The sequence below is a fragment of the Wasmannia auropunctata genome, unplaced genomic scaffold (genome assembly GCF_000956235.1).
Source record: "Wasmannia auropunctata unplaced genomic scaffold, wasmannia.A_1.0 LD334200.1, whole genome shotgun sequence".
Classification (NCBI taxonomy): Eukaryota; Metazoa; Arthropoda; class Insecta; order Hymenoptera; family Formicidae; genus Wasmannia; species Wasmannia auropunctata.
In genome coordinates, this window is record NW_012028690.1 from 19,188 (window position 1) to 30,644 (window position 11,457).

Consider the following 11,457-nt stretch of genomic DNA (forward strand, 5'->3'; position numbering starts at 1 on the left):
ATATATATATAGGTATATATATATATATAACACCCAGTACAAGACGATATAGATCCATTTCAATGAAAAATTAACTTTTATTCTATCATTAAATTCCGTTTTTAAGTATCTTTATATTTTAATGTTAAATAAATGGTTACATGAAATTATGACAACGAGATTAAATCTAAAATTCGCGTAAGAACAAACGCGTGATTTCGGAATTATTATCTTTATAGATACAATGCCTTTGTATTTTTACAATAGCAAAAAGCTTGCTAGGCAGATGCGAATGCTGGTGAAAGAGAGAGAGAGAGAGAGAGAGAAAAAGAGAGCTTTAATACCGTCAGCCATACCTTGGCGCGTGGTCTCGCCGCGGATGAAATGTAGCGACGTTCAGTATCCCGGATGATGCGTAACAATGACGAGGAAGAAACACGTGGCTGTCCGGCAAGATAAAAGGGGCTGAAGTTACTGTTTTGCAAGGGATTTAACGACGGCGAATGGCGGAGCACACGGCTTACGACGAAGTTAACGGTAAAGTACAAATAAGCATTGGGCTAGCCCGGCTAGCGGATGACAAAGAGACCGGAAGGAGACGGAAAGAAGAGGTCAAATAACGGAGAAAGAAAAAGAAAAGGAGAAGAATAGCCTCGCCTGCCGGCGAGAGAGGGACGAGGGTGGGAATAGGCGACGCGACAGGACGGAATGCGGAAAAATGAAGGAGAGGAATAAGGTCATGGTTTCTGGTGGGGAATTTGTATCTACATTTTAGTGCAATGTATAATCCGGTGAACTACGCCTCGTTTCCAGTGACTCAATGTAATAAAAGTCGTGCTTCTCCCCCGCTTGTAGATCGCGAACAGAACGCTGCCATCCGCGCTTCTTCGATCCCTTCATCGCATAATCTTTCGCTCCCTTTCATCCGAGCACAGTATACATATCTCTCTTTCTCTCCTTCTATGTCTCACGTTTCTCTCTCTCTCTCTCTCTCATTTCTTTCACTCTTTCATTCCTTTTGTTCCTCCCCTAACAGCCTCTGTCCAGAAAACATCGCGATCAGCGATGTGGCGACCACGCCTTGCCTTGAGTTCAATAGTCTTTTCCGTTCGAGATTTTAAAGTGTCTCCTTCAATGCGCGATATGGAAAGTTAGCATGGAGTACCCTGTAAAAGGATCAAAACTTAAATGAAGTTAGCGACGGGATAGACAACTCCGGCTTGCCTAGCGCGACGAGGGCCGTAACAGGGGTGGAAACGGTGGCCGTTGGGATGTATTCCCGCTACCTACGTCTCACCCCTATTCCTTTCGCCCGATTCGTTGTTACCCCTCGCACGCTCCGTCGTCCTTTCACCATTGCTTTGAATAATATTTTACACAACAGTCTGAGTTTAAGAGAGAGAGAGAGAGAGAGAGAGAGAGAGAGAGAGAAAGAGAGAGTTCCACAAGGCGAGTTCCGAGGCGTGCTCACCAGCGCCGACATTCCAGCATCCAGCAGCGTTTTACTTAACCCACCTTTCCTTCTTCCGCGTAACTCCGCTGCCTTTCTAAGAGTCCATTAAGACTGTTTCATCTTTCCATACAATTTGTTTTCCCGTCTCTTTTCGAATGCACCTTTCGAGATTTCGCAGAACGTGGAAATACCACGGAATAGAATAATCGCGCGAGCTGTGGACAAGTTCAACTCGAAAGGATTTCGAAAGAACCCGATTCAGGGGACAAAATGGTCGAAATCCACTTGGGATTATAGAAAATTTTCTTGTAATAAGGAACCCAGATATCCTCTATCATAGTTTCAGAGTGCCGCGAAATTAAAAATTACTCAATCGTGTCATATTAATAATCCATGACTATTATTTTAAAAAATCACTTTCTCATTCTTAGCGCCAAAAATTTTTCCTCTACAAGGAAAAACGACCGTAGTAATGCGAAATATCTTTTATCATCTATTTGCAAAACTTTATAATTTTAAACTATTTTAAACTATTAATTTTTTCTACAATTACTACTAATTAGCAACAATTTTTTTTAGTGTATTTTCTTATAGTTTATACAAATTTATTATATCATTTACCTGCTATTTGTATAGTTATTGCATTTTTTTGACTAAATATTTATTATTGAATAAAATATATTTATATTGAATATATTTTCTCGTAATAACATTTCAATTTTAATAATTACTACATGACTTTGAATGTTAAATATAGGTGAGACATATTCAGTTATAATACACTAATTCCTTTAGGACCCTTCTTTCTCGTAAACAATTTACCAGTTGATCTTCCATCCAATTGCCGGTATTAATTATTCCAGCAGCTTTCACGTCCATTATTCTCCGACAGAGAAACGGAGAATACATTTGCTGAGAAAGAGGAATAGAAAATTAGTAACAGAAGAAGAAGAGAGAAAGAGAGTGAACAGCAGAGCGCTATTACTTCCCGGAGGATAGCACGGTTTCAATGGCGAGTCTTCACCACCCTTACGTTCTAATATAGCCAGTACTGCGATCAGAAAGACAAGCGCTTCCCCATAATACTCTAAGATCTGTCATATATCTTTCTCAAGTTCATTTGCGTTTTGCCCCTCCGGCCCGACTAAACCGTATTTATTAATATCCTTTCAATTACGCGCGAGCTGGAAGAACGCATTCAAGCAACTGGGATTATTCGAGGATCCTTTTAGCACAAGAGATCGTACGCTGAATATTGTCTTAAGACTATAAGTTTTGTATAACTTGTTTAAATGAAGAATAAGGAAATAGTATAAAAGTAAATTGTCTTCAGATAGAAATCTTTGAGCTAAATCATGACGATTAGGACACGCATAGAATGTAAAATTCTATGTTAAATTTATCTGATTAAGAACCGAAGAATTAATTAAGACATTTTTCTAATAATTTTTCTATTCTTACAGATGACAAATGTTGGGTATCGCTACAATAATGTATACAATATAAAAATTATTGTACTATACATATACATATACATATAATATTTACATTATTTAATAAAATCAAGTAATATATCCTACGATAACGATATTTAGCTTTATCTTTACATAATACAACCGAATAAATGGCATATTTGTCACATTAAAAGTAAGATAGAACGATTATGAATGACGTCTCCTTCTGCCAATGAGATCGGATTAAATTACAGGACTCTACACCTTGAGCGAAACACTTTCTCGCATTGATACAGATGGCTTCTCGACAATAACCCGATAAAAGTTTCGGGGATTATCCTCCGACTTGAGAACGTCGCCAAAGTTCCCTGTAATGCGAGCATATTGACCACGACGTGTAAGAATAACGACATGAGGGTGCAAAACCAGAGAAAATCTATCGTAACGTTTTCTTAGATTTATTGCAACTGATTAACTTCTATATCGTGAGTCACGCCAGCTAGGCGCAATATAGAATAAGAAAAGGAACAAAAGATAGAGTTGAAATGGAATACAGAGCAAGAATATGGACCATGCCAGAGAATCGTGTTAAACCAAGAGAGAGCTAGAGAACAAAAAAAATATAAGAAAATAAAAAATAGATAAAAAGGGAAAGTTTATACAAGAATAAGAAAAAAATGAAAGAAAAAAACAATTATTAGCTATAGCTATTAATTGTTATTTTAATTATATATATATAATATATAATATTTTTATGTATTTTTTAATAATTATTATTTAATTTATATAAATATAATGTATATAGCTAGCAATAGAGAACAGAATTACCAAATCCTGCACGGTAATTACCGGCCGGTAATTTAGACTTTCCCGGATGGAATTTGTGCAAGCATGGCCAGGATAAATATAGGAAATACAAAAGAATACAAGGGATGCAGGAGATACAAAAGAAAACACAATTAAGTACACCAATTATCCGGTATTCGGTGGCCATGCTGGTACTATCATAATTTATTTACACATTTAAAATAAACTCTTTGGTTAAATGTTAACCAGTCGGCAATAATATATTCTGCTAATAACGTAATACTTTTGTATTATCAGTCCTAAATAATCAGTCCTATTTTTTAGTTATGATGTTTTACATAATTTAATCTCGCGTCATATATAAATATCAATTCTGTCACACGTTGAAATTTAAATGTTAATTTATGTATAACATATATTGTCGAAAAATTTTTCCAAAATAGATAAGACTTTGCGATGCCATATATGAAAAATATCTTTTCCTAATCTCTTTCAAATTCTAAAATGTTAAACGGATACTTATTTTTCTGAACTAAAAAATAAGTATTCTGAAATTTTTAATAAAAATTGTATATCTTAGATAAAGATCCTAATAATATGTATATTTTATGTCATTAACATATTTTGCACAAAACATATCATTTGATTGACAATGAGATTGGAAGACGTAATTATATTTTGTAAAACTACATCCAATTAACTTAATTAAAAATAAAGGAAGCAAATATCATATACGTATAATCTACGGTTTTAATTCTGTGTTTGATTCAAACGCTTGTATGTATTCACTTCTCCTTGGAAAATTCTTACTTAAATCAACACGGCCACATGCGAATGCGTAAAATATGCGTGCGTTTCGATATAGCTGTGACAATATCATTAGACGTTTGCATGGAGATTACACCAAAGAGGAAGCGGAGGAAGGAAAGACACACTTCGTTCTCTTGCATCACCTAGACGTAATAAGATACTACCTTCTTATACGCGGCACGATATCACATAAGTAACGCTACGAGGAACACGTCGCTGCCGTGCGACGTTAAACGTGATAACCGTACTTTGTAACAATACTTCGTCGTAGGGATAATGGCGCTACGCTGCCGTACAAAGTTGTCCCGATTCTGTGAGACGCAATCCACGTTCGAGGTTCGAGCAATCTCGCGAGAAACTGCTCGACGCGTTATCCAGTGGCGGCGCGACGCGGTTATGTCGGATGTTTTATTCCCGTAAAAGTTTCAGCGTTCTTATTATTTATAACGTTATATCGTTGCTTGGCAAAATAGAAAAACGAATAATATAGTGCAAGAATAATCTCACAGATAGATCTCACGGATAAAAGCGAAACGAAAACAATCTGATGTAGCAGATAGAGGCAAATGACGATAATAACGAACTATTTTTCGAGCCGCGTGTGCATCTCGTTATAATATATGATATTTTATTAATGTTTGTCTGCATCAGCAATCTGAATTAAAAGTAGCAACGTATATTTCTATTTTGGAATAGCATGCATCTGTAACTATGTTACATTTTCTCTTTTTGAGATGTTAAAACAAGTCGTTTGCAAGTGAACCAAAAATCCTATATCAATTTATAAAATATCAAATAAGGTGAAACTATAAGTAAACTTCAATATTTTGTAATAGAAAATCAAATATTTGCAATAGATATTATTTTGTAAATAGATAATAAATGTATTTATTATACGCGTTATATAAGTGGGATAATTATGATTAATGGTTTATTTAATAATATTTATTTGTTCCGCGCGTTTATCTAAAATAAATTACCAGATCAAATAAGCGATACGTTTGATTAATTAATAGAAATTAATTATCATTAAATGTACACATCAGTTGGAAATTAGTGCAGGACTCTGTTTGAGGTTCGTAAAAAAGCGCAAAATATTGAAGTACTATAAAGCTGTAGTTTACGTTCTCTATCGTAGCGAACGTTGGTGGGAAGTAACGGTCTAGCAACAGCGTCGCGTGTATGCATATATTATTGTGAATACATAAACTATAAACAAGAGCTCGTGAGAATATGTGTGCGGTAGAATATTTTGAGCTCTTTGCGCTAGGAAATGGAACGTTTCCTTACCTTGAGCGTTATGCTGCGAATTTTACATGAAAGCGTATAATGTACCGTCAATTTAAAACGGCGACGTTTATTCTAAGACTGAAATCTTACTCGCTTTTGAAACATCACATCAGTTGCATTATATTGCACTCTATTGTATACAAGATGCGCGTAGATTTACTTTCGAATTACTTGATAGATTAGGGACAAATTTTATTAAGCAATAATTTGCATTTTCTACCTTTTAACTGAATATTATCAATGTTTATTAAGAGTTTTTAAATGATAGCGTTTTGATATTTTTTTTCCTCTTGATTGAAAAATGCTTTGATAAATATTGAGATAAAACGATAATATTGATATCTATCGATAAACATCGAAATATATCATAATGGTTACATAATATTTGACATTGTAATTTATTATTATCTTTCATATTGACCTTTATTCATATGGTACAAAATACGATTTAATAGATATAATCAAGTATATAGTATATAATCAAATATGTAATTATATACATAAAAAGTCGACAAAAGAAGCTCTCCAGCTCTTATCAAACATGCCGTTGTCTCTTTGCGTTCAATTGTGTGAACCATAATAATGCAAAATAAGATTAAAAACTTCTCCCTCGTAATTCAAATATGATCAAGACAATAGACTCTTATCATCCCTTCTTGGGACAACTTTCCAGTACGACTCCTTGTAGGAGGAATACACATGAATGGCTTTTTCTATAATGGTTAGCACTTATTTGTGCGTTGTTGGCAAGCGACAGGATGAAATGTGCGAGTTCGCAAGATTTTGAAGTCCCGGTATACGGCGACCGTACAGCGGAAACGCTGTCGCCGAAAAACGATTGTGCTAGCACTCAAAGCGAAGGACAGGAACAAACGTTTATCACGAGTTATGACATGCGAAGATTAGAATCCTGAATGCCGAAGACACTTCTGCTCCCAATTTCAACGTGAGAAGAGAGAATGTCGAGGGAATGGAAAAAAATTGTTGTCAATTTACTAAATCGATTTATTAAAAAAAAAAGTAATCGAATAATATTAATAAAAACAAAATCGTCATTATTACTTATTGTAATTACCTCCATCTCGGCTTAGAATTTACAATACGTGTACCTACAGATGTATATTTTATATAATGCAATATACGTTTACCGCGAGAACTGAGTAATTAGTTGTCGAGTTAATTACAGTAAAGCATCAGCTCTTGAGGCACAAACTTCGAGACAAACTTCTAAAGGAAGGAGTCACGTGAGGTCGACAGGGCAAGTTAGGGGGAACTATTCATCGCAGCCGTTTAACCACGCGCGTGGAGAAACCGTCATAAATAATTATCAGCTTATTTAGCTATACGAAGGCGCGAGAGAAAACGCGTTGCTCGCAGCGTGTCGCGCGATCGCGTCGACGTAGGCAAACGGTGTAACCTACTTGAAAAGTTCCGCAGTATAAGCAGGACCATTTTTCAAGTTTTCCATTGGGAGGGGAGGTGTGCGCGAGCCGTAACATTTTGCAACTCGCGACTCGTGTGCATGGCTCTTCAACTGCGAGCGAGAAGGAGCGGGTATAGAGGTGGCATCCCGGGGATGAACGAAACGCGTCGAGGCGTGAACCGAGGAAATCGATGCGAGGTGAAACGCCGAGGAATCGAAGCGGAGAAAAGTTTAAAGAACGCTGCGACGAAAGGGCGGCATCGCGCCCATCCAGGTAGCGATTCGGAAAGAAGGGACGGAGATCCCAGGGTGAAATGATTTCGCGTGCCAACATCGCGAGGATGAAGTTCCGAGCACTTAGAAGGAAGTTTCTCAGTAGAAATCAAACTTAATTGATGAAGTGTAACGCCCACGTAAATGACTCGCGAGTACGTACTCAATTACGCGCCTTCTGCAAAAGTGCTACCCTCCCCAAGACATTTCTGATTATTAATCGGAATCATTAACCAGATTTACGCCAAGTTTCATAAGGGGTTCATTAACCCGCGAACTTGCGGATTTCTGAAGCCGTCCGAAAGGCGTCACCGGGAAGTGGTTTCGAAGAGAATTAAGTAGAGAATTAACTCGAGCACGTTTTGATTTCGGGGAGGCTTTACCGCACTAAAATCATGACTCCGCTGGTCCCGGATGGAAAGTAAATCCAGAGTGGAAAGCGACATATTGACACGAGCATTAAGTTGAACGAAAATAAGGTTGCGCGCCGCGCGCAAGCGACGGTGATGTCTTAGACGATGACGGCGACAGCGTTACAACATCACGGCGCATCCAGATAGGTATCGGAAAATGTCTTGAGTGATGTCCCCGACGGTACCATACGTCATTTGAGACAATCTGCCGTAGCGAGGTTTCCTCATCCGTTACCTTCGATCCTGATTAGTTTTCAGCCTCTCGCGAGTATCGTCGTTGATCTACGTCGGTGCAGGCTTTGAACGGAGCTACGCGGACTGAGATGGGTAGAGATCGCGTTCTATATCCGCCGCAGTCAATAAATTATGGCCGTTCCAGAGATACGTCCTTGTCCTTCGAGCGTATATTGAATGGACTAGGCGTAAGCTGCCGTCTCGCGAAGCTACGGATCGTAATCCGTAAGAACCAGAGGTACTACTTTACTTCCACAAGGCTCCCTGGATTAGTGTAGATATCTTAAAATTTAAGCTTCTTATTATACAATTGACTAAAGTGTTATAGCATTTTTAATCGTTAACTTTTATTAATTTATTCCTAAACTTTTTCTATGCTATATACATTTTAAAAGTAAAGCAAATCTGCTTACATAAATAGTTAAGAAACCTTAAATATAAAAATGTAAAAACGTACGAAGTATAATTGTAGTATTATATAATATAATTGTACCAAAAATAATATTCAAAAATATAATGAAGTTACATTAACACAATTTATATAAAGTTCCTATAAACATATATAAATATATTGTGTATTTTATATATTTAACTCATTGCTTGAATCGCTTCTGCTGTTGCAGAAAGAAAAGACAATCAAAATAACAATACAAACTATGTCACTTCTCTGACAATGATTAAAATTGATAATAGATATGAATAGATACTTGATGATATATGCGTGTTCACTTCCCCTCCATGCCGTTAAGTTCTCGTTAAACTCAAAGCTCAGCTTGCTAAATGTCATGCATTACATTTTCATTATTAAAACGTCGCCTCGCAAAAATAAATTGTCCATTGCGTGTGTTCCGGAGACTGCGTTGAGTGTTGCTCTTGGCCAAAATATCCGGGACGGACATTCAGGAAATGAGTGAACGCACAATAGCTTGTCGGCGCAAAAAAGACGCGATCTGATTTATCGCGCGGCGTTCCATTTTAAAGCGTGTCCAGCGATACCGACGTCATTTAACATTTTGATTAATGCATAACGTTACATCTTTTTATCATTTACTGGGACGCACGCGAAAACGGCGATGTCATTCTATTCGCGCGCTAACGAATGAAAACGTCAATCGGCACTGTGCTCGTCGAATGGAGTCCCGATGAAATTGCTCCGAGCACGCGTGAGAAATTTATATTCCCAGTTCCAGAGCGATGCGTGTCCCGACGAAAAGCGAGGAGAGGAAGGGTTATGCTAATCGCGGTAATTGGCTTCAGCTTGAAAACAACTGACAATAAGCCTGATACATTAATATTGATATATATAATGGATACTTTCGCGATACACGTGATGCCGCAGGTGCGCGCGTATATAATTATGACCACTGTACTACAGGTGCAAACGAAAACATTTCTAGGCGAGCAATACAATAAACTGTAACTGTCAACGATTGATTTGTTTACCGTCAATGCAAGGATCTCGATTCTGGACGGTTTTAAAATACATGGGCCGTGCAAATTTTATATGGTTTCAATTTATTTTCGTCATTTTGCAGCCATGTATCTAGCGACGAAACGCACTCCGCGTTGTAAATGGAAATTTACAATAGGCATCCGCTATTTGTTTCACTCAAACGAATGTCATTGAGATCTCCGCTGACATTAACCGTATATGGTAAACCACCGATAAATAAATGTTTACTGTGCACGTTAACTCCGAACTGGTTGAATGACTAATATAGGTGTACTTGAAACAGGTGTGACACGAAACTGTTTAATTACTACATCGATGACAGTGACACAAAAACAGAGATTGTAGAATTAATTGAATAATTCGCGAGTGGCACATATTGCTTTTTATTTTAATAAACAATTAAGCTGTTAAGTTATTGCTTAGCATTTATATCACACATCTATTATACGGCAAAAGAATTCATCTCATAGCTATCATATATTTTTTACACAATTACGTACATCTTTAGACGCTGTCAATTTATATTGAATACATTTAGGCAAGCAAATGTACTTTATTGTTATCTAAAACATAATATCTTATTGATAGAATAAAAATATCTAATTTGTAGAAATAAAATATTTAATCGACTGCGTATTTAAAACGAAATTTGTAACGCATGCGATATTACTGCTAGCTATTACGTACGTGTTATTTATAGTTCGTATCAGTTACCTTCCTACATACATATATATATAACCGATGTAAAACAGCGTATTGTATTAACTCATCATATTTTTTATGCATCATAAATTATATAGTGTTTTTCATCTAGGAATACAAAGCAATTCCACTTGTAACGATTCCACATCGATTTGCATATTGTCAAAGCAAAACTAGTTTTTTTATCAACTGGATCTATTCTAAAAAAATGGGAATAAGAAAACAAAATTATTTGATCATTTGATTGGCAGAGAATTGCGCAATAGTTAATAATTATCCTTTCTAGTAAAATTATTATAAATTTTGTATAAAATGTACGTAAGTACGCTGAATATCGAGATTAGTCATGCAATAAAATAATGATACCAAATTTTGCTTGGACGTGGAAATGGTTAAGGAGAATATGTCAATGGCAGGAAGATTCGCGAAAATTAAGCCGCACGGTAACAATTAGCGAGTCCACTGTGGTTTCGGTTATGTTCTGCAGGAGTTTCTGTATTGGGTCGTAAAAGACCCCAACGTAAACTGAGATAATGGGCCGACTTGGTCCACTTAAGGCGCCGGAACTTACGCGCGTTCGTGGGCAAGTACTACGGCACGGCTCGTAACATTTGCAGCCAAAAGGTTCAAATACGGTCCAATTTATACGTGTACCATATTACCGGCACAGTGGTATGATTGGGTAGCATGTAACGCAACACTGAGACTATATATTATATTTTGTCACGCGCGAACTCGTGCATTATATTAAATGATGGATGATTCGCCAATTGAATATTCGAGTATTTAATATGACCTGTACGTGTATAAGGAATTTTTTTGTAGTTACGATTAATGGCACGCTAAAGTTTTTACATCAATTTGAACGGAATTCTGTGTCATAAACATCAATTTCCAGTTTGTTTATAGCTTATAAATATGTTAATGTATTTATATACATGTAAACCATGATAATTATGTATTCAATATTACACAGCTTGATAAATTACTTTGTGGTACGACTTTTTACATCAAGTAAAAAAATTAAATGCTGACGCATAAAAAAAGACGAGTATCTTCAAAGTCATCAACAACAATTTAAGATCGTTAATAACAAATTTTTTAAAATTTATAGTAAAATTATATAATTGAATAATTAATCCTACAATATGTTATTTAATAAATCC